Genomic DNA, 25797 nt, shown 5'->3' on the forward strand with positions numbered 1-25797 from the left:
ACAAATTGAAATGAAGTAATTAAATATTATTGTCAAAGACATAAAAGAAAATGCATAAAGCAAAATACTTTGTTGTTTAAATAATATAAATGTGTTACAAATAAAACTCTCTAATTTTAAAAGAAATAATATTGAAATAATCTTGTCAATCCCACTACAACAGTGGTTTTTAATCTTTTTTTTAAGCCACGGACCCCTACGAAAATCCGGTGAAAATTATGGACCCCTCACTAGAAAAATGTCAAAAAACGTGAGAAACAATTTTAAATACTCTTCTGCTTTTTACGTTGAAATAATATAGTGAATAAACATGTTATTTTTATGTGTCTTTTACGGACCCCCTGAAGCCCATCCAAGGACCTCCATGGGGTCCATAGACCCCAGGTTAAGTATTCCTACACTATGGATCCCAGGTTAAGAACCCTTACACTATAAGATTAGCGACTGAGTGGCCGCCACTGAACTGCTCTTGCCTCATGTTAAGAGCAACGCCTGCCCAGAACTTACCCATCCAGGCCAGGGCACGCCAGATTTCTGGCTGCCTGACCACTTATGGATTAGAGGAAGAACAATTATTGCATGCATTTCAACTCAAATTAATTAAATATGTTACTAGTCAGCGATGTATTCAATGGAGGGGGAAAGGAACTGGCCGCCCTACCTCATTATCTCCTGACTTAGTTGCTTCATGACTGATATCTTATTGGTTTCACTTAAGAAGTTCCAACGAGTCTTCGGACTGTTGACTAAACAAACATATTGCCTTGAGGTACATAGGCCAGCACGATTACAAGTTTTTCTGGGCTGGTGGGCTTACCATCACCTGTAAAAAAAAGTGCATAGGCCCTACCGGTACCTATAATACTGTAGGCCTATATAGGCACATTTTGTCTGCGACTTCTGCAGTTAACAGTTAGTTAATGAACTATGAAAACAGAAATAAGCCTTACAAACTTCAGGGACATGTTTGTTTCTTTTGATGGTACCTGGCTGACTAGATGAGTCTCTCCTCAACATGGGGTGCGCACTGTGATAATTGCACAATGAGGTAATGTACTAGATATCGCTGTGCTATCACTATATTGCAATATGTTTGATAGCCGACGGAATGAAACTGACAGTGCAAAATATAGTGAATAGTAGGATGACCATGAAAATAAGTACAATATAAATCATATAGGATCAGATCGAAGTAGGAAGTTGAAGGTATGGAGGAAATTTTCAATTATTGTATTTCAACCCATAATTTACGTTTTGTGAATTTCACAGCTGATAGAGACGCCAAAATATTCAAAGCTGTATCAGATTCAGAACCTTATGGTCCTGATGTGACCATAAAAACTAGAACATGCTGGTCATTTCCAGAAGAGGACCTATCCGAGGAAGTTGTAGAAGAACTTACAAGGACGGAAAGCAAGAACTGGGAAAACCTTTGTCTGTTAGTGTGAGAAACAATATTCGTGTTGAAAAATAACTGTGATGCTTTCGTTTCCGGTGCTCTCTTAACTTACACAACTAGGAGATTATTTGTTGTATTATGGGGAAGGAAAGGATAATCACCAATTAGGAACAGGATTCTTTATTCATAAAAGAGTAGCACGTATGGGCGAATCCAGAAATGCATATAGAATGTTAGTTGGGAGGCTGGAGGAAAAAGGACCTTTAGGGAGGCCGAGACGTAGATGGGAAGATAATATTAAAATGGATTTGAGGGAGGTGGGATATGATGATAGAGAATGGATTAATCTTGTTCACGATAGGGACCAATGGCGGGCTTATGTGAGGGAGGCAATGAACCTCCGGGTTCCTTAAAAGCCAGTAAATAATAATAATATAATAATCTAATAAATAGTAAAATACGATACAATAAAACTGAACAAAATAAATAAATAAATAATAAATCATAAAATACAAGTAAAGATATAATTTAAAGAAGCGAATCATTAAAAAGTTTATAATGTTTACAGAACAAATGAAATAATTAAATTTAATATTACCTATGACTGGCTGCATGTATGAAAATATCCCAAGACTTTTCTACAGGATGAAATTTATCTTAGGTGTAGATTTACACAAAATCTTAACAGGTAGATTACCAATTTGGAATTGAAGAATTCTTGCACTGATTAATAAATTAACCCGTAAAGACGTCTTTAAATTAAAATAAAATAGGTAAACGCAATAAAGTCTGAAGTACTTTACAGGAATTGCGTTTCAGACTTACTACAGAGTGAAGTATGTTATCTCCAACTATTAAATTTAAAGAGTAAATCATTCTGACAGTCTTGTACTGAAATATGCATTTCCTATATTAATCTTCTTATATATCTTAAATTGTGGCTCTTAAGATAGAGTCTCCTTCCAGTCAACTTTTTAATTATAGTTTAGTCAAGTAACTTACAAAGACAAAATAAATTATATAATTCGTTGATAGCTTTGGTAACGTAAACTTACAAATTATTTTGACAAAAGTTTCGATGTTTAGATAAAATATAAAGCGTACACAGGTTTTAGAACAAGCCTAATTTCAATAGCAATAAAATTGTTAATTTTTTTTATCACAGAAGCTATTCAGAGATGATGTGAAGACATTATTTTGGTAATAGAGCAATTATTAGATAAGAATGATATAAGAGGTTTAAGTATTCAGAGAAACTCTGCACCACAGAATTTTTTTTTTGGCTCTTGATCACATATGTACTTGGTCATTTAACGACGCTGTACAAACCACTGGATTATTTATCGCCAATGGAATTGGTATTTGTCGGGATGAGGCTGAGAATTCGCCACATTACCTGGCATTCGTCTTATGGTTGTGAAAAACTTCGGAAAAAGAACCACCCAGGCAATCAGCCTAAGCGGGAATGGAACCCACGACAAGCGCAATCCCGGATCGACAGACGAAACTGTTACTGCCTGAGCTACGCCGATGGCTTTCGTTGTAGCTACTTTTTAAAGATCTAAATTCGGTGCATCTTCATTAAAACTTTCATATAAATTGCCTGAACTATGCAGGATCCGCGAAGCAGACATGTAGATGTAATGAAAACGTCTATACGAAAGAAAATAACTTATTAAATGTAAATAAGGAATGACTTACTGCACACTATTGTTAACGGATCTTACATGTACAATTATGTAAGTTGTACATAAAAGCGCTGAAGGGACTAGTTTCTGGAAAAACCAATTTGAAAAAAAAAAGTGGAATATCATGGAGACCATACATAATTTCTAACTGTACGTTTCAATAACTTCGTGATAATGTTGTTTCCATCATGCAACACATTATGCTCCTGTTCTCATATAATTTTTTTCCTCACTACTCTTACCATCCAAGAAATAGGCTTATCCATAATTAACATAGTAGAAGAACTGTATGAAATAAATTTCTTAGGTATCTATGCCCTGAGAAATAAAATTCTCTATCAAAATTTGTAAGGTAGCGCCTTAATATATGTTACTCAAGTTCTAAAAGAAAGACCAATAAAAATGTTTACAACATATTAAAAGAATGCATGGAACGAGATTAACAAAAAAATTATTAATAAAGATCATTACTAGGCCTATATTTTAACGTTGGAAGATACAAACTGTGATGGGAAGATGAATAAAATTCTTCTACTGTGGAACAGGCATCCTTATGGCGGTGACAGTGAAGAACTGTTGACAGATGACTTGGCGTTTTATTTACAAATGTTGCAGCTTGCTGTAGTTAGATACGTCTTGTCATTAACTTCTCAAAAATTTAAAGCAACAACTAATAGTACAGAGCACTCTTTCCTAATATCATTATTTGTTAAGTCAGTTTGCAAAAGTGTAAAAAATCTTAAAAGCTATTTAATGATTTATAATATTGTTGTAAAAATTAATGTCTTTTCCCCTTTTATATCGCGAAAAAGATGTAAAACAAAGTCATTATGAACACTCACTTTGCGTACAAATATGTTATCTTTTATAATTTATTGCATTTCCAGTGATCCTCTTATGGAATTGATTTTGGGTGTCTTTACTTAATTTCGATGAGAAAAAAATAGGAATTACTAAATTATTATAGCCTATCAGAGACTTATTTCACAGAAATTTAAAGTTTCTGCAAAATATAAATCCTCACTTTTCTCCTTTTCCGTAATGACTAGGGTTATGTTAAATTCGTTTGTTCGTCTATTTGTCCGTCCATGCGTCTGCTTTTGTACAGCGATTTCTTCTACACATTTCGACGGATATTTTTACATATCCAGTATTTGCAACTAACTTCTCACCCGGCAATTTTATATTCAAATACTCATATTAAAAATAATAATTGGTAACTGTAAGAAAACACTAAATAGTGATTCATTTAAAATCGAAGTTAAATTTTTTCTTTAATACCTTCTTTATGCAAACATTAAATAGCACATAGAAATTTAAAGACAACATATCTGCGAGAATAATCACTTTTAACTCCGAATAGTGTTCTCTCATAGTGATCCATTATTATTTTAATGTGTATATTTCAATATAAAATTGCTGGATGAGAAGTTAGTTGCAAATACTGGATGTGTAAAAAAATCCATCGAAATGTGCAGAAGAAAACGCTTTACCAAAGCAGACGCATGGAAGGACAAATAGACGGATAAACGAAACACCTAAGCCAATATTTTCCTTCTTAGGAGTTTTAAATACATAAACTTCGAAATTAATATTTGTAGAATCGCAATAGTTCTTTTTCGTAACTCATTCAATAAGAAAATAGAAAAAATATCTGCAGTACAGAAAGAAATGTTAGAACATTGGCTGTGAAACAAAAAATATGAAACATGCCAATGGAAAAACACACCGCGGACAAGTAGGGATCTCATTATTGGACATGGGAATGTAGCATCGGAATACATACTCTGTAGATCACAATATGTCGATAAACAAATTAAATATTTATGGTATTAAATATGAGACTTAGCTCGGTTTACTTCTAAGTTATCAAATATAAAACAAAAAGTGGAAATGAATACAACAAATTGTCACAAAGTAACTCAATCATAATTTAGAAATGTTAATGACTTAGCCTTTTTGCAGATGATACAAGCACCTCATGAAAGTAAATACTTGAATTTTATTCTGATACTTGAATACTTGAATTCACGAAAGCTGTGATTTTTTATGTTAGAAAAAGAAGAACTCGAAAGTGAATAGACTGCTTCTATTTTTATAAGAAACAGAGACTGAAATAATGTGCATCATTCATGAAAGTGACGAAAATTGATTTGAAACAGTCAATTTGCTTAAAGCAGAAAAATTTTCATTAAACCACATCACTTCCAATAAAATAATTTATTTACATATTTTATATAAATATACTCTTCTTAACTAATCTAATCTATTACATAGCTTTGACAAAGTTTCAGTTGCGATTTATTTGCTGTGGGAAAAATAATTATAACTTGACATAATATTTAATGAATAAATTATTCAGCAAGAAGACACAAGTTATATCATTCAGAGGAACAATGTCCTCGTCCTTGTTGATCTGTAACATATCCTTTTTATACCTCTTCTACAACTTAAGCTTCAGAGGAAAATACCAAGAGTTGTGCTGGTTAACATTGGTTAAGATAAATACAGGTTAGGCCCAAGGTAAACCATGTTAGTTTAAGTCATCTAGAAGGCTGCTAGCTTGAATTCATCTGAACATTTTAAAATAAAAAATGGGGTGATGCGATAAATCAAATAATTCTAAAATAGCACGATAAGCATAATGACAAAAGTTTCTTGAACCTATTTTAACTACTAAACAGTTATGAATTTATTTCCAAATTACAAAATCTATTCATTATGTTGTCTTTGTTCCTGTAGGCATAATTGTAGGTGCTTCTTTCAAACACGCAGAAAATGTTTGCAGCGCAGTATGTTTACTATCGTAAAAGGAAAATGTTTGTTCCCTCTGCCAATATCCTTCAAATGTCTCCAAAACTAAAAATCTAATCCTATTAGTTAAATGGGACGTGGAGACATTTAAAAAGGTCTCCATTTACCACTTCACCTATCTGGAAATTTAACGTGAAGAAACCGTGAACAATGTTTCCATAGTGTGGTGTTATTCCAACGTATTGCAAAAGTCTAGAAAAGTAGCATCCTTTGTAAGCAAGGTTGGAAAAACCTGTTCACGTAACAAGTCAATTAGGCTTCAACATTTAAGGGGACGCTTCTTTGACTGTTGCTCAATTTTGGTCACATTCTTCATTTATTTAAATATTGTGCCAAAACATGTATGTTTTCTTGAAACACTTCAGGGAAGATTTCATCCCGATATCTTTAGTCGAAGTTAGAAATTCAGTTGACCCCATGTAAATGTTTACTTTATATTAAGAATGCATTTTATAACCTTTAAAGTGATTTTACCACAAATCAGAGTTTTTACATTTTAATTTACTAGAAATGACATATTACCTAAATAGCTATACATAGAGCAATGACATTTTGCACTATATATATATATATATATATATATATATATATATATATATATATATATATTCACAACAGATTTATGCATTAAGTCCTGCATTTGTTTACACATATTAGTATTATTACGAAAGCTGTGATTTTATAAGTTGAGCAGGGAAGTTGAAAATCCAAAGAAATATCTAATATATTTCCTAAGTTTTTTTTGGCTAATGAAGTAGGCCTATATTGCCCAGGAGGAACGACTGAACCATTTCATTAAAAGAAGTCATAGCTTTATTTTAAACTGTTAGGATATTATTGGTTTTATGTGAAGTCCAGATAGGTGTTTGCCAAATATAGAAATTATATTAAATAGAAAATATAATATTAATTTATGCTCGACCATGCCGAAATGTAGTAATTATACACCTGGTAGTAGTCCTTTAATGCATGTCATTAAAGTACACCTACTCATTAAAGTACAGGTGTTTTCAGCCAATGACAACTTAACTTACAGGTGTTCAGCCAATAACAAGTCAGTTTTGTACCGTTATAAAACCGCAAGTATCGATTATTCTCGGATATGCAATCGAAACAGAATTAGCGAAAAGTCACGGAGGCTGGAAATCCAATACTGTCGCAGAAGGTTATGTTCTATTACTATAATAATTAGCGTTAATTGTAAATAATAGCCTATTCAAATAAATTCAATTTGTCACCTCGTTTTTCAATGTCGAATTCAATAATCAAGGTTATACCAAGTTTAACGGGATTACACAAGGTCAATGACATTATTGTTCCTCGGAAAAAATCAATACTTTCGCGTCTGCGCACATCTCACAATTCACGATCTAGAACAAGGTCACTTCCGATCTTTTCAGATACAAATAAAATGTATACATCTGAATAATTTCAAGTTAGAAATATGGTCGAGAATAAAAAGTCATATGAAACTCGCCTATAATGTTAATTAAGAAGCTCGTATGCAAATTATGAAACGAGCGCAAGCGAGTTTCATAAACATCCATACTCGCTTCTTAATTACTATCATTATAGGCTCGTTGCATAATGTACTATTCTGGGCATATTTTTTGACACAACAATTTGAGAAGAACTCTGCATTCGAATCTTAGCTACTTCAACTACTTCTGACGTAAAGTTTTCAAGAAGATATAATGAAAATTGTAGAAATTACAAAACTCAGCATCGCGTCGTCTTAAGGTACCATAAAGAAAAATAGACCAACTACTCGCATTTATCATACTCCACACAACACCATAAACTTATCAGAATCAACCATTCTGTTGGGATCTGTCCACATATTCTGCTTATTGACCTAATCAGGAATACAAAAATTAATTTTATTAATTTGAAGGATTTTCGTTACGCAGGAAGGACCACGCTGTAATTGTCTGAGACACCATTCAAAAAACTCAACTTGATAGTCTGGTTTGTCCTCACGAAGATGATGTTGAAGTTGAAGTTTATGAGCGTGGCGTTTCTATTCATGCAAGATCCGAATGATTGATCGTTGACTAACACCACAACAGGCTTGTGTGCGTAAAGGTTTGGGGAGTTTTGGACCTTGCAAATGAAATAAATACTTCGTCTTAGGCAGATCAGGAATTAAATAAATACTGCTGATGCTGATTCTTCGTGTTTGGCGGATCAGGAATTAAATAAATACTGCTGATGCTGATTCTTCGTCTTCGGCAGATTGTATTGTATTGTATTTATTAACATTCCACGGTATTCATACATTGCTTCACAGCTAGAATATGGAACAAGTCAAAAAACTTAATACTATTATAAAGTCTTAATTTATAGTCACAGTCTAGATGAAATATATACAGAAGAGATTTACAATATAGTCTATTAGTACAACACAAAGTTTTAGTATCAATTTCATGAAGCGTTATTCAATGTCATGAATTCACCTACAGAATAGAAGGCGTGAGAAATTAGGTACTTCTTGAATTTGTCCCTAAATAATCTTATGTTTTGAGTTTCATTTTTTATATCGATAGGGAGGCTATTAAAATTTTTACTGCCATATAACGCACTCCTTTTTGATAGCACCATAGACTTGCCGATGGAGTATGAAAGTCATTTTTTGACGTGTATTTCTTTAATATGATTTTTCCAATTTAACACATTATCGATTTTTAAGCCAAGAAATTTGGTTGTTGTTGTTTCTAATAGGGATCTATTGTTAATTATTGCGCTAGAAATTTGCGAGGTTGAATTTGGACAGGATTTAAATTGAATTATGTTAGTTTTGTTACAATTTAATACTAATTTATTGGCTGAGAACCAGTCACAGGGCCGTCCTCGCCGTTGCTCATCTTCGACTGATCCTCTCTCTCTCTCTCTCTCTGAGCTTTTGTAAGAATTGTGCAATCGAAATGCGACGCAGGGTCTCTATGTGGATGTCGATGATTCGAGCTATTTGCAATGTAACGTTAACTTTTCTTCCCAGACGTCACGATGATCTGCATTCGTTCTTGACGCGTTAGGGGCATTCCATTTATAACGTTGTTTCCTCACATCTGGAAGAGAAGAAATTGGTTATATTCATTCCTATATAAGATTGCACTGGTTAAAGACAAGGTCAAAAGTATTAATAATAATAATAATAATAATAATAATAATAATAATAATAATAATAATGTTTTAATGTACTTCACCATTGCATTTGTCATAAAATTCTAACCTTCTTTGATGTATGGCATTACCATATTTCTATTTAGACCTTTGAGTTGAATTCAACATGGTGGAAGTCCATTTGACAAACACAAATATGGTTCCCTCTGCGCCTTATTTGTTTCTATTATGACCACTTTACCTCTGATAGAGTTTCTGGCTGATATGCATATCTATTATGAGGCAATACATCTCAATTGATGATATGTGTCAGAGAAAGAACAATAATTGTTTGTATACATCTGAAGTCTGATTAATGTAATATGTTACTAGTCAGTTATGTAGTCAATGGAGGGTGAGAACAACTGACCACCTTATCCCATTATCTCCTGGCTTAGTTGCCTCATGAGTGATGCCTTATTGGTGTCATTTATGAGGTTCAAACCTGCCTCCGGATGTTTTATTGAACAACAAAATGACTACTTTATCTAGCACAATTACTTTACACTTTATGTGTGATATTAAGTGACTTTTTACTCGCTCCATATTTGTAAACGAATGTGTTAGTTCGGTTATTAAATTTAGTAATGTTTCACAATTTCCCATTCATTTCTTAATCTTATCTTTGCATAATACTTCTCACAAAGAGCGAGTCACAGCAGCAGGAAATATCAATTCAATTCAATTCAGTCAAGAATTTCAAGGTTGTAACCCCACTACTGGACTATTTTAGCATCAATCTAAGGAACTCTCATGTAGATTACACAACTTCTTACAAGCTAAAAGTAAATTACTAATTTCTGCATTATCTATAAATCACACTGATTCTTAACGATATAAGTAACACATGGATGCACAATATGATAACCTATAATATCTACAAGAATGCATTCAACAGATTATCCTTACAAATTTTATATGTGGGTATCAGCATAGATGAAAAAGGAGACTGAAGAAATGTCTGTCTTCCTCTTTAACGTACATAAATTTGTTATTCGAAACACCACTTGGTCTAGAATTAAGTTATGACTACAGTATAAATAAATGTTATTTTATTTGACTTTTCACGCCAGAATCCTGGACTTACACCAACGTCGACTGTAATGCTATTTTTTGCACGATCGTGCCTTTTGTTGCATTTAAGCTATTGCTGTTAGGCCTTGAGAATTATAATTCCCACACAGAAACTTGTTGCTAGGGAAACCATCCTTCATAACATGAAACTACACTGAAATAGACCCATTACATTGCACTTATTATTACTTAATTATCATCACAGTGCAGTTTTGCGAAGGCTTTGGAATAGTATTGCTCTAAATATATTCTATATGTGATTTTAAAAATATAATCGTGCAAAAAAGTTGTACAATACAAGTTTGTGAAGTGCATTACAAAATCTGGGAAATTAAAAATTTCGCTCTGGTCGTTTTCCAAACGTATTCTCGATTTTGTGAAAAGTACTTCCCAATCTTGTATCGTAATATACTATTTAGTAGGTTTTATTTGAGTGCTACTTTCTTCTGTTTGACCAATTCCCTCAATCACCTCATAATCATTGCTTTCAGACAGATTTTACGGCCTCCCCAATAATATCAAAATCATAGACGGATTCTTTTACATTCATGACAAACAAGAAAGAAAAATATATTATGGGAAAACCAAGGAGCATATCTACATTTCTCTAACCTGCCTGTTATGTCACAAAGAAGTTATCGTACATTATCAACACTTTGTATCCTGTAGAGCCATCGCAGCAAAAAAAAAAACATTATATGCAAATATTGGGAAGCTAGATCGCTAATGGCTTCATTGCTAGACGCGACTCCACATTAGAAACCAACCAACTATATTTCATGGATATTACATGTGATCTACGGTTATAACTTTGACGTTAACTATAAAAACTTTGCATTATTACTGCGAATTCATTTGCGCGATGAACAGGAAATTTTAAGTTCAGTAATTTATGTTTTACAAATGAACTTAACATCATGCAATTGTCGCGCAAATTTTCCTTAAATAGCTTGAGTCTATGTGTAGTCTACTGGCCAAGTTGATTCCGTTATGTGTAATCTACTGACCAGGTTGATTCCATTATGTCGTGTAGTCTACTAGCCAGATTGATTCCGTTATGTGAAGTTTACTGGCCAGGTTGATTCCATTATGTGTAGTCTACTGGCCAGGTTGATTCCGTTATGTGTAATCTACTGGTCATGTTGATTCCGTTATGTGTAATCTACTGACCAGGTTGATTCCATTATGTCGTGTAGTCTACTGGCCAGGTTGATTCCGTTATGTGTAGTTTACTGGGCAGGTTGATTCCATTATGTGTAGTCTACTGGCCAGGTTGATCCCGTTATGTGTAGTCTACTGGCCAGAGTGATTCAGTTATGTATAGGGTTGCCACACATCCGTATTTTATACGGACAGTTTATATTTTTAAATCATGTCCGTGTCCTTATTGTACAAGCCAATTGTGACAAAATGTCCGTATTTTCTAGCTTAGGGTCAGAAAGGAGAATCAAGTTATGGGACCTGCTAGGCTTACAAAGTCAACAACGGTAATGGCAACTGTTCTGTACATTTTGGTTTTAAAGGTACATAAGGGACCAAAACATTGGAACTATAGATATTGTGAAGCTCATTTCCAGGAGAAAATATAAATTCATCCCTCAGACAACCAAACAGAAACTGGCGATATTGACTACCGAACGTGAAACGAAAGAAGAGATTTCGAAAAAAAATATATATATATATTCTGAACTTTTATGACCAACGTATTGCATATCTCGAATTATGGAGAGGGAGTTTTGAGGGTGCTGAACAGTTTTCCTGAATCCAAAGAGATTCAGGTTCTGAATTACACTGGAGCAGTGTTGAGAAATCAGCTGAGTTTATAAATTCACTGGCTTCTAATCCCAGTGCTGTCATCAATATTGTCCAACTTTTTGATGAGGTTATGTTCATGAATCTTGTACTTAAAATGAACTTTAAATGTGGAGTAAATTAAAAGACAAAATACTCGAACACAAAATTGAATTGTCTAAATCACTGTGTTGAAGTTTTCAAAAGTGAAACGATGTAATTATAATAATTTTGATTAAGTTTTATAATTTGTGTACTGTCTCTCGAGAACTTCTGCACCTATGAAGAGAGCATTTTCCTCAATAATTGTCTGGACACCTGAAAGAAATAGACTCCAAGTAATTATAACATAAAAACATTGCTTCAGAATAGTCATTTCATGGTTTCATGCGTGGATTTCTATGGCTTCATCAAAGATAAAACAAGTAGGTCTACATTATTTCCAATAACTGATGAATCAATTAATTACATAATGGATGCTATGCAGCCTATGTGTAAATCAGACTAGCCTATCAGTTTGTAGCTATGATTTTAATCTTATGAGGATGAAATTATGATATATTCAGTTACTTTTAATTTTTTGTGTAATAATCTCCTTTAACCCCTTCAGACCTGAATTTATATTAAACAAAATTGAAAAAAAAAACTGAAAACATGATCATTCTGGGGATCCAAAATTCCCAAATCAAGTCTTCACAGAAAATCAAAATTTGGGGACAATTTTAATCCCTGGGACCCTAAAATTTTTAATTTTATTTTTAATTCAGGTATAGAAATGTTTCAAAAATAATATTTTCCATTTTTATCACATTGAATTTTTCAAAATATTTAAAAGTATCGAAGACATTCCAAAAAAGAAACAATGTACACTATAATGTACAACAGGCTTGAAGGGGTTAATGGTGTAGTAATCTTCTTTAATGGAAATAATGTCATCAATTTTTAAAAGTCCTTATTTTAGTATCCAATATTATGTAAAACATAGCTATGTAAAGATTTTTGTCCGGTAAATGGATTTATTCATAAAGCCAGCTTATTTATTAAATGACGCCTTCTACTGCAAAAGTTATTCAGGGTTGAAATAATTTGGTGAGAGAAGGATGACAAATTTTTCCTGGAACCTCCTACTCGGATTGGGCTTCTAAGAACTCTTTTTCATATAGGGTACGGGTATATTAGCTTCGCTTTTCTAAGGATTTTATCGTCCTTTATATTTAATCGCCATAGCCCTTGAACCTGGGATCTAGTGAGCAGCACGGGAACTGCTAGACCTCCGAGGAAGACGCTATTATAAAAAATAGGTGAGTTTTTGCATTTATTGCTGTCTTGTGTTTCATTTGAGTTAAATAATTTTGTTATATGCAAAATATTTAACGTAAAATTTGAGTGTGAATAGCGAGATTACTGTGATAAATAATTAAAGAGAAAAAATACGAAAGAAGCAGTAAACAAGACAAGTAGAGGAGATTAGCAATTTAATTCTCTTTTAAAACAACCTTCAAAACTTTAAGGTTACAATTGAAAAAATTTAGTTCATAAATACTACACAATGTCTATTATGATAAGACTAGTAAAGTGTACATTTTTAGTAGGCCTAACATATTGAACATTTACGAGTAATAATTCCAAGGGAAAAATTGTTCTGCCATCGATACTCGGGCCCGGAACAATTTTTCCCTTGAAATTATTCAAGTCTGCTTTACAGGGAGCTTTACTTGGAAACTGGATTTGCATAATTTACGAGTAAAATAGATTTTCATTGTAATATAGCGGATAGCTCCTCTGCTTAATTGGTTGCATTACTGAAAATTATTTCGAGAGTTCAATACCAGAACCAGCGCCTAAATAGGATTTTTATAGATTTACGCGAAATTAAAATATCACAACAAAGCATTGACGTAATTTTAAAACACCTTCCAGCACTTGTGATTTAAAATAGTTGCTAATTTGTTATAAATTGGTCTGAGAAATCATTAAGTGCTCTGTCTACATCTTAATAGGGATTTCATATCTGACCAGTCACTTTCTGGAAACAAATTACAAGAGAAATAAATTGTTAATTGATATCTTTATCTTAATGTTACAAATCATATTATTTATTCTCACTTCCATATCACATCATCATCTTGTCCTGTCAACTATAAGCCTGACAGCAAAATAGTGTGTAGTTGAACAAAACATATAAAACAAGCCTAAGAGAATTTCATTCACGGAGTTGTCTTGCATGACAGTTGCACAGAATCTCCTCAGTCCATTCAGTTGCCTGACCAAACCTTATCTCTTGAGAAGATTCTTTCATCGTTGCTCCACCTTTCTACGAACTATTTCTCTTCGCTTGTGCATTCAAACTCGTGAAACTGGGTTTGAAATCCTTATATGAAAAATCCTATGAAGTTTTTTCTTTATTTAACCGCATTTCAGAAACCCCAACTTCGGTGTATTTTAGTAAAGGAACAATATCCAGCGAGTTCGACACTCAACAGAAACGAAAGCGAGTTGTGTAGAGATTAGATGGCACATGAAAACTCGTCTCAAATTTGTTTTAGTAAAAAATAATAATGAGAAAGTTTAACTACCACCATCAGTTAATCAATATCGCTTTAGAATATATGAATTACGCTCTCAGAATTTCCTAGACAAAGTTACTTTAGGCATATACAATTATTTAAAAGGCAAATAGCTAAAAAAACAACGAAAATCTATTCGAGTTCTAATAGAATAATGGCAAATTATTTCAGTCCTACTGGAAATATATGTTCCATGTCTTGTGTTTTTCTTCTATCTCTCCAAGCTACTGCTTTACGCCGTGCTGGCCGCATTAACAAGACTTCCTCTGGTTGTGAATGTGTTTGTTGAGATTTCTACATATGAATCATTCACTCGAACAACGTTGTAACCAACAAAAAATAAATTTTGTAGGAGAATAAAAAAAAATTTGTTTAATGCTTTACCATAATTATTTTATTAGTACAATCCGGATATGTAAGTAAACACCATAATTTTATAAAGTAATCTAAAGAGTTTAACACACTGCGTTTCATTTACACCTGATTAACAGAAAAATTAAAATGTTTTAGTAGGAACAACGTTGTATCTGGCTGGTTACAACGTTGTTCTTATTTGAAAATTTATTCAAATTAAGTAAAGTAATTTTAAATTTAGCATGTAATAGAAAACTGCAGTTAATTCTTGAGTACAAAATTAAGAAATAGTTAAACGAAAAAGATATTTCGTAATATCAAAATTCTATAGAAACTTGGAATCAGAGTTCTATTGAAACAATCACTAACCTGTGTTGTACTCAAATATATATTCTAAGGTCACCAATTAGGATGAGTATGCTTTTCTTCAAGTGATTTTTACATTTCTTTGGCGCAAGTGTGATGAAATTGCGATTTCGATTTTAATTTTCTTTAACTTTTTCAGATGAGACAGCAATCACCTACATAAGGAATTTGCCACAATATGAATGTGAATCGGACCTAGGAACACGAAATTTCAATCGAAAATCACTTATAGAGATAATTCATACATGCTTTCAGTGACATAAACATTGGGATGTTTCTCCTGGAAATTATCATACAGTACATCTTGAGCACATTCAGTTGTGAACTTAAGAAACAGTTCACACCATTATGCCTAGAATAGAGACTATCCTGTATTGGAAATGACTGAATGTATTTTTTCACGAAGTTTTTGTCACAATTGGGAATTTTATTTGGCCTGTTCGAATGCTTTCCTCTTATGTCTTATTAACTTCAAGGAAGACCAAATTATTTGTACTATTTAAGCATTTATGCACTAGTTTCACTTACAACGTTGTTCTATTCATTCCATTAGCTGGTAGTTTTCCAGGAACATGTTGCTTCCTTTCAAAATATATGCGCATTCGCTGTTTTAGCTCCTTTTGTTTGTAATCTGTACAATTAGTAAGATTAACTTTCCGTCTTTTATATTTATTGAGTCTTTTTTTTATCACAACCCGTCAAAGAAAGAACACCAGAATTGTTTCTGATTACAACGTTGTTCTACTAAACAGTAATTTCAAATATCTGTAACAACTTAGTGTCAACTGTAGATTTAGGCTTAAACAAAGTTTTCCATCACATACAGGAGGGCAGATACAAAATTGTTCTATCTATAACTAATTTTCAATAAAAGTATTGGTTACAACGTTGTTCAGGTGAATGATTTATAGGGTAAATCAGGAAAATATGGGCACTTTTAAGGTAATGCCCATGTTACCCTAATTCTTCGTGAGTTACGAAGCATCAGATAGTATATTGATATACCTGGAATAAGGTGGCGAACCACAGTGTGAATGGTGTTGACGCTGCTGGACATGTGAACGCTACGAATGTAATTATTTATGTGAGTAGACATTGGAGCAAAGCAAAAATAGTGCTTTTGTTGATTTTTGCATGACTTACTTAAGGAATTATTGCCACAAATGTGTGAGTAGTACCGAAATCTTTACAGGCGGGAATGGTAGATTTAAACAGAACAATAATCCATATGATGGGGGTTCTGAAGCATGTACTTGCTAAACTGACTGGTCATTTGTTGAAGTAATACAGTAAGGCAAATATGGGAATGTCATTCAGGGTGTTATGGGCACAAGCATTGAATGCTATTTTTCAAGTCGTTCATTGATATTTTTCTATAGAATGGAACTGTAAGAGGTAAATGTCCTTTATATAATATCTTAATTATCTAAATTATTGTCAAATACTAAGTCCTCTTATTCTATTATATTATTTTCATTCCAGTTTTAAAAAATTAACATTAGATGATTTTGTGACTTCCTTCTCAGTACTAGTACAGTCATAGATATAATAATTGTTTATGTTCATTGCTATAATGTTATTGATAATAATACAAATTATATACAAAATTTAGTTTATAGAAATGGATTGTTATCTTACACAGGAACTAAAATATTTTTATTTGTTTTCATCTGTTTTTCTGAAGTTAACAAAAGAGTGACAACAAGAGCCAATACATTTAGAAAACCAGCAACTAGAAAGCACTTGAAAACGAACGCATCTTCTTCAATAAATGCTTCTTGCATTTGTCTTGCATGTGGAGGAAATTTTTATACTGATCAAAATGGAGAGAAATAAGTACAGTGTGAAGAATTATTCGCTTTTTTGGTACAATGAAGAATGTGATAGGATGAAAAGTGATTCATTTTTCTGTGATGACTTCACGAAATAAATTTAGAAAATTATTTTGACTTCTTTTGCTTTTGTTCTTAGTCTTTTAGAGAATTATACCATTTGAAATAACATTTGTCACTACTTGAAGTATTTTTTCATATTCTTTCTTCCTGATTGAATGTGTTAAATCAATTTTAATGTAGTCTCAGTGTTTACATGTTTACATAAATATTAGTTTTTTTTTTATTTTCATTTGCTCAATGTTCTGTTAATTCGCTAATAACTTTATTCTATGAATGGCTAGTCTATGAAGCATTAAATACATTTATTTTGTATTATAAATAACTTTGAAAATTTAAAATGCATTTAATTCCCATACAACCCATATTATTAACATAGCCTATGTGTCCATATTATACTCGTACTTACAGTGCAGATAATGTGGGAGCTTGTAAGGTTCAAGTAAAATGCAAATAATATATGCGACATACAAGAATAATTTTAACATTTGAATGGGTTATATATTTTAAAATAGATATACTCTAAAATGTTTTAGGTTTGTAAACTGTTATCATTATTAAAGTGCAAGATATAGAGTAAAATGCCTTATGGTGCACATATTTGCCTCACTACCACTGTGACGTTTGAAGGGAGCTTTAGTAATATAAACTAAAATATAAATAAATTATAAATTTAATACAGAGCGAGATGGCTCGATAGTAATTCACTAGACTCGCATTCGGGAAGCTCCGGATTCGGTCAATCTGACCAGGATATTTTCGTGGTTTTCCTAGTCGCTGAGGCAAAATTCCGAGTGGTTAATTTTCTTATTACAAACCACAACAATTGCATAGTCCACCTGTGGAATAACGGTTAGAATGTCTGGCCGTGAAACAAACGGGCCCGGGTTCAAATTGTGGATGGAACAAGTTACAAGTTTGGAATTATTTCCGAGATTTTTCCTCAAATAATTGAAGCAAAATTGTTGGGTAACTTTCGGCGTTGGATCACGGACTCATTTCGCCATTACTTATTCACATATAATTTTATTAACTTATAATCATTACCATAGCCCGGGTAAGGTTCACAGCGTGCTCTATTGGTATAAGAGCTCGACCGTTCGACGACAAATATAATTCACAGAACAGGAGTGGTACTCACAAAAAGCATCGGGCTGCAGTGTAAGCTTTCGGACCACTCCTTCGTAAAAAAGTTACACAACAAGAAAAATGGAAATAGATAATGCCCAGAAAGAAGTCTACGCGACTGACTCTATTAGCACACTTGTAAGCATGTGGTACAGGAAGGCGACTACGCAACTAAGGTCACTTGTCTGGTGATTTCACATGCTAGATCAACAGATATCGCGGTATGACCACAGCTATTTAAGCAACAATAAATAGTTACAAATATAAATGAAATATGAATTGTTTGCTACAGTACAGAGGACTTTCAAATATGGCTACAAAGAAATAAAACTGAAATATACAGTCATTGCAATGTCCACACCGTTGTAGGTCCTTCAATTCTGGACAGTAACAAGTAATGAATTTCAGAACAACTTGAATGATGTTTTTTTAAAGATACATAAACTTAAGAAGGAGAAATGTAGTAGGCCTAATGATGTCCGTGAAAACTCAAGAATAGGCCTATTATATTAAAGACAAAGTAAATAAGGAAAATATCTTTTTCTTCTTGGTGTCAATTGCCGCAAAGGAGTCAGTTTTATGCGGAATTTCCTAAGATAAATGTCTGGATAGTCAATAAAAACGGCCTGTTATCATCTGAATATATTAATGCGGTGAAGATGTAATGCAACCTTTCTGCAGTACAGTCAGTCCCAGGTAGAGAATTCAACACAACTCGTTGTTGCCATCCAGGCTGTGACGAGACTGAAACTCTTGGACATGTGTTGGGGTTTCTTTCGAATAATAAGAGTTATTGCGGAACAACCGCCATCACAGGGTAAGGATAATGCTTGCTGATATCCTAAGACATCAGGAATTAGAAGTCCATGAAAAAGTAAATTGTATCTCGGAAGATGATTCAACAAGACGAGCAGACATTGTTGTCATTGATAGAAAAAACAACACAGGAACAATACTACAGCCGGCTATCAGGTTTGAAAGAGATGCATAACAGCAAAAACTTACTGATGTTAAAAAGGGAGTAATCTATGAACCTTGTATTCCTTATTTTAGTAAGCAGTATAACATCATGCCTAATCGTTGGTCAGTACATGGAGTTCGTGGTACCATTTCCAAATACACCTATAATTTTTAAAATGAAAGGGATTCACATTTTACAGTGTTGAGAAAATCCTTAGACAAATTCTAAAGAATTCAATTAAAATTTTTCAATTTCATCTCTATTTTAAGTAATATGATTTCACCTTCACTTTAATTTTCTTTTTAAATTTATTGACTGAAATTCAATGTAAACTTTTATATATGTATTTCTTTCTGGATCCTTCTGGTCACCATTATTGAAGAGCAGATGGTTTTATTTTATAAATTTGATGTATAATAAATGGTAAAACACATTACAATTGCAGATAATGATTAAAATTATAAGATAATGAAAATGGCGTGAACAATAAAATTTTCCCTGTTCAAATTGCATGAAACCTGTAAAGAAATGAAAGGTGTAATCCTTCTAAATGAAGATTATTATTAAAATTTTAACATACATGTTTCCTAGTCTGCAGTTCTATTATAACAGTAGACTTTATAAAAAAAAAAGGAAATAATCTGTACGAAGTACTCGTAAATTCATGTTCTTACGTTCGCACAGATTTTGCGATAGTCTATACGGAAACTTGCGAAAAAGTTTATGGCCTGTTAAATTATCAGATTTTACATTACTGACGATAAAATGTGGATGATTTTATTCTCTTCAACGTTTTGCGTAAGAAATATCAACAGCCTTATTAAGAAATATTCTTAACAATGCCGTCCCAGTTACAGCTTAGTGGTCGTATTTGTTATATACCAGCATCTCAAAATGCCTTTCTCAGGTGTCAAGATGTGTCAAAACTACAAACTTAGTGTACACTTGGTCAAAATGAAACTGCCCGGCCTCTTGAGCAGTTAAAATTTTCTAAGTCCCTTCGGGTGAGCGTGCAGTTCACTATCGTAAACCTCCGTGCGCAGCTTTAGTTAACTCCAAATCAAATAGGTTTGATTATGTTAATTCATGTTACTTACAGATAATTACAAAATTGATGAAAATTTGTGGTTATATTTCCAGGAAATCAGGATATATTTTGTCATCAGAATTATGGTTTTTCTTTTTGTTCACAATTACTACGTTTAGGCCCTGTTGATCATGGATTTAGGTTAGCATAATAATCATATTCCCTGTAGCACATCTTGCAAATTAATTATTGCCAATTATTTAACCGTCAACATTATTTTCTGAATGTTCCTTAGGCAAAAAGAGTGTAAAGCAACAAGGATTAATAAAATAATTAACACAGCATTTTAATACCTCCACAGCGTGCTTAGCGTGGAGCAGTGGTTAAGCTACTTAACTTTTATGCAGACAGTTCGGTTTCGAATCTCAGTAGTGAATTTTTGTTCTGCACTTTCTTTTATTTTTTACAACTCGTTTTAGTGTAATATAGTCAAATTATTTTGATTATGTTACTTCATGTTACTTACAGATCATTACAAAATTGGTGAAAATTTGTGGTTATAATTCCAGGAAATCAGGATATATTATGTCATCAGAATTATGGTTTATCTTTTTTGTTCGCAATTACTACGTTTAGGCCCTGATGATCATGGATTTAGATTAGTATAATGATCATATTCCCTGTAGCACTACTTGTAAATTAATTATTGTCAATTATTTAACCGTCAACATATTTACTAAATGTTCCTTAGGCAAGAGAGTGTAAAGCAGCAGGAAATAATAAAATAATTAACACAGCATTTTGATATGAAAGCCCCTAATTGTTGTCTTTAGTGTTACTTCCACATAGCGTCAAAATTTCAATTAACACGAAAAAAATAAAGCAAAAAATATTCTAAGGATAAAAAAAATGACGAAATCCTGTTATATTTTCACTGATGCATTTAAAAGGCAAAAAGAAGAAGAAGAAAAAAGAAATTTAGCAGCTCCAGGAACATTTGAACTTTCAACCTCACGAATACTTAGCTAACGCTGTACCACTACTCTAAGAGTACTACTACAGTAAGAACGGCATTGTAACGAGCAATGATCATACTCCACTTGAGAACCTGTTATGCAGTATATAGTGTTTGTGTTACAATATTTATTGTTTAAAGACTCTGAACGCTCTGTCTGTTTTAAATCTCGTATATGAATTATTTTCTCGGAAGACTTTAGTGAATAATAGTTGTGTTCCCCATTATAACTACTAGAAGAATATAAGCAATCTTTTGAAAAAAGCCTGGCTGTCCCGAGCGCTCACGGAAATACCCAATTCGAACTTAGTCTCTTAGACGGCGGCCAGTTTCATTTTGACCAAGTGTACAAATAATGATTCTTTTGAAAAAAACTTTATTTACAAACAAAATTTTATATTTATACCGGTTACTCTGAGCTTGTCTTTCAGCAATTATAAGCTGGTTTCAACATATTAAAAACTAGCCGTACCCGTGCGCTCCGCTGCACCTGTTAGAAATAAATAGCTATAAAGTAATTACATAATTAAAATAGGACATTTGATCCAGGGAACATTCGTGTTTGATAGAAGGATAAATCGTTTAATATGTTAAATAATTTAAATTTAAATAATTAAAATGCCATCATTTTGGTCCAGAGACCACTCATTTGGTGCAATGACAATTCCTTTAACATGTTTCTTAATTTTTATTACATGCAACCATAGTTTAATGAACATTGACATCATTTAGATTTAATGTGTATACTTTATTTTACTTGCTACATGTTTCCATTGAATTACGGTAATAACTTAATTTTAACCCTTGTTTTCTACGTATTCAGTAAATGGCGCTTGGCCCACTATGGTTCTGAACCCTTCAAATACTGTAACTTAAATAACTTAAATTATATTATATTATATTATATTATATTATATTATATTATATTATATTATATTATATTATATTATATTATATTATATTATATTATATTATATTATATTATATTATATAAAAAGTGTGTTGATAACGGATGTACTCCGATAAGTAAGTTTTTAATTTATTATGGGGGCTCTTGAATCTCAGGAGGAACAACTTTTACAACAGCGCAACATAATCTGCTTGGCTCATTACCCAATTTTTTTGCATTGCATGTAATGCATATTTATTTTATGTATTTTAACACGGTTCAATAACCTAACCTGTTGATAAAGCGTCGTAAAATAACTTACTAAAATAAAAAAATAAATAAAAACACGATTCAATTGAGCATAGTTAAAATTTGGATTATAAAATAATGGAATGCTAAGCTAACATACTATTACTGCATACTAAATCAATACGCTCTCGTTGTTCGTTAATTCTCTGAGATTAAAATGAATGTGTAACTTACATAAACATTATTTTAAGAAATACAGGAATCGAATATACAGGATAGCCTATCAAGTTTTAGGTGCATAAGAAGCTATTTTAATCTTACCTGTCCTCAATTCACTCAAAAGTTACTGTAATAACATTATAGCATTATGTCCATCTAGAGAAACTACACTTTCAAATGGTGAAATAATAAATAATTAATTATACAAATCGGTTAATTTAGCTTCAGATATTACTTCATACAAACACAGAAACACTCTCTGTAGGCTATGTTTCATAGCTTTCGATTGTTGTTGTCCAAGGCCCCTTATAGACGAAGTCATTTGTTTTTTATTTCATTACACCGCCTTAGATGGCAGTTATTTTAATTTTGAAACCCATTTATCTCATTAAATATCAGTCCTATTAAAATTTTTCAAAGAATACAACTTATCGGAAAAGATGTTTAAAGAAACGTTAGTTATGTAACATTTTTCATAAAAATCAATAATAAGCGAGATATTTCGATTTATTTAATTCAGGCCCCCTTATAACCCCCCTTTTAAATAACGTATTTTGAATGCCATATAGCCTAAAATCTAAGTTACAACGAACTTAATTTATATTCTAATTTACATCGAAATCCGTTTAGCCATTTTCGCGTGAAAAGGTAACAAACATCCAGACAAAGACAGACAGACAGACATACAAACGAAAATTTCAAAAAAGCGATTTTCGGTTTGAGGGTGGTTAATTATATATGTTAGGAGCAATTATTTTTGGAAAATCGAAAATTACCAGAAAAATTTCGGCTATAGATTTATTATTAGTATAGATAAACAAATATGTTATTATTATTATTATTATTATTAGTAGTAGTAGTAGTAGTAGTAGTAGTAACACTACTAGTAGTAGTAGTAGTAGTAGTAGTAGTAGTAGTAGTAGTAGTAGTAGTAGCAGTAGTAGTAGTAGTAGTAGTAGTAGTAGTAGTAGTAGTGTTATAGACTACAGCGTGATTCACGAGAATTTACCGTCACTTACGGAACTTATTTTCGAAGATATTCTGAGCGAAGAAGTCATATAAACATTTGTCCTAATCTCAATATTTTCAAAGTTACATTAATTTGAAGTTGTTAGTAAAATACTTTTCTTCTTTAGTTTTAAAGGTAAAAAAAATATTAGAAATAGATTAAGAACTATCCAGAAGTGTCATTTCTTTAATTGGCTAGTGTTCTGAAGCCAAAAAGTGTTGTTAATTGCTTTGTACAGATTTTATTTTTCAATTTATAACTAAAAATGACATCATTCGTACTTACTTATGGCAAAAATTGTTACAAATCATACGACTTTAGAAACTTGATTCTTTACAGTTAATTATACATTCTAATGTACAGTATTAAAGAATTTACAAGAGTGGCGTGATTTGTAACAATTGTTGTGATAAATGCGTAAGAAAATGTAATTTTGTAGTTAAAAATCGAAAAAAAATTCTGTACGAAACAACTATGGAATTCACAACACATTTTCAGCTTCATAATATTAGAGGAGAAAAATTCGCTTCGGTACTGGGGATCAAACCATGGTCCTTGGTTCTACGTATCAGGCTCTCTAGCAATTGAGCTACACCGAAGTTCAATCCAAAGCACCGGATCAAATCCCTCTCCTTCAGTGTTTTTAGCTTTGTGGCCTGACTCCAAGTTCGACATGTATGTTGACATTTTTATATTAAGTCAACTGCCATTATACAAGAAGCGCACTCAGTTGAGTGACTTGGTGGCCGGGATTCCACAGTAATATACATTTTTGCTCTAAGAATTTACGTCAAGGTTAATTTTTTGTCCTAAAAATACGTCTGTTACGGTAACAATTAATATTAGAGGAGAAAAATTCGATCCGGCGCCGGGGATTGAACCAGGGTCCTGAAAAAAACTCAAATTATTAAATATTCTTTATAAGTATATTATATTTATGAGCGAATGTAATTTATTATGCATGTTGAATCAGGTAATTTTGCAGGAAGGAGATTCCAGATTCGAGAGATGTAGATTGTGAATGATTGAAAATAACGTCATGTTCTGTACTTAGGTGTAAGCATAATAGTTTCTTGTTGAGACCGGGTGCCAAAGCTGTGAAGAGATGAGAGATTTTGAAACCGACATGACTGGTAAGATGGACGAGAAGTGTGCATAATTTGATACCACAGCGAGAGTGAATGTAGTTTTCTGCGTTTCTCAACTCAGAGCCACGACAGCTGTTCGAAGTATAGTGAAATATGGTTATATTTCCGAATGTTGTATATAAATCTAATGCACATTTATTATAGACACATTGTAACTTGATGGCTAATTTTGAAGTTACTATATAACAGAACATCGCAATAATCAAATAAATATATTATCAAAGTCTAGAAAAGGATTATGTGAATAGGAAGGACAGCATTACAAATATTTTATAACACAAATTTATTTAATCTTTAACAATAATAAAAATGAAAAAAAAAATAGTGTCAGCATTTTGGAAGTTTTCATTGCCGAAACAAATTATCTAAATTGGAGTTTCTAGAAGTAGAAAACAATGTATTTGTTATCCTCCCGCAAGTCTTCAAATGATGAAGCACAGTAAGTACCCGTGTTATAATTATCAAGAATGTATTGTTGAGAATTGTGCAAATGATGATGAAATATTAGGTAATACATAACTGATTGATTAATTTTCAAATTATTGAAAACTAATGCGAAATGATATTAACAATATAACATTACTATTACTACTACTACTACTACTACTACTACTACTACTACTACTACTACTACTACTACTACCACCACTATTACTATTATTAATAATAATAATAATAATAATAATAATAATAGTAATAATAACAACAAAAATAATAATACGATGTTCAGTAAGATGATAAGAAGTAGTTTAATTTTCTTCGAAAGAAACCTCTATGGAGATATAGTTCTTATAGTGATTCTTGGAGTAATAAATGATTACAACTTATTATATGATTCATATTGTCAGACAATACATTGAAAAACTGCCTTCGAAGATGTCATAAACAATTAGTTTTGGAGAGAGAACAGACCGATGGGTTTAAGCCATAAAAGTATTGGTGATGATGATGACAACGACGATAATGTTAGTAACTATGATATTGATGACTATGATTACGATAATGACGACTACCACACGGACTTTAAAATCAAGGAAATTGTTTC

At 32.3% G+C, this 25797-nt stretch overlaps 1 long non-coding RNA gene across 3 annotated transcripts in view; it reads right to left on the reverse strand.

Moving 5' to 3' along the window:
• Positions 1-8137: 8137 nt before the first annotated feature.
• Positions 8138-25797, reverse strand: part of LOC138701466 (uncharacterized) — a 511465-nt gene continuing 493805 nt past the window's right edge. For all 3 annotated transcript variants that reach the window (XR_011332595.1, XR_011332594.1, XR_011332596.1), the window contains one exon: positions 8138-8969. This is a non-coding gene — a long non-coding RNA (uncharacterized lncRNA). The remainder of the gene's footprint in view (positions 8970-25797) is intronic.

The sequence above is a fragment of the Periplaneta americana genome, chromosome 6 (assembly GCF_040183065.1).
Source record: "Periplaneta americana isolate PAMFEO1 chromosome 6, P.americana_PAMFEO1_priV1, whole genome shotgun sequence".
Taxonomy (NCBI): domain Eukaryota; kingdom Metazoa; phylum Arthropoda; class Insecta; order Blattodea; family Blattidae; genus Periplaneta; species Periplaneta americana.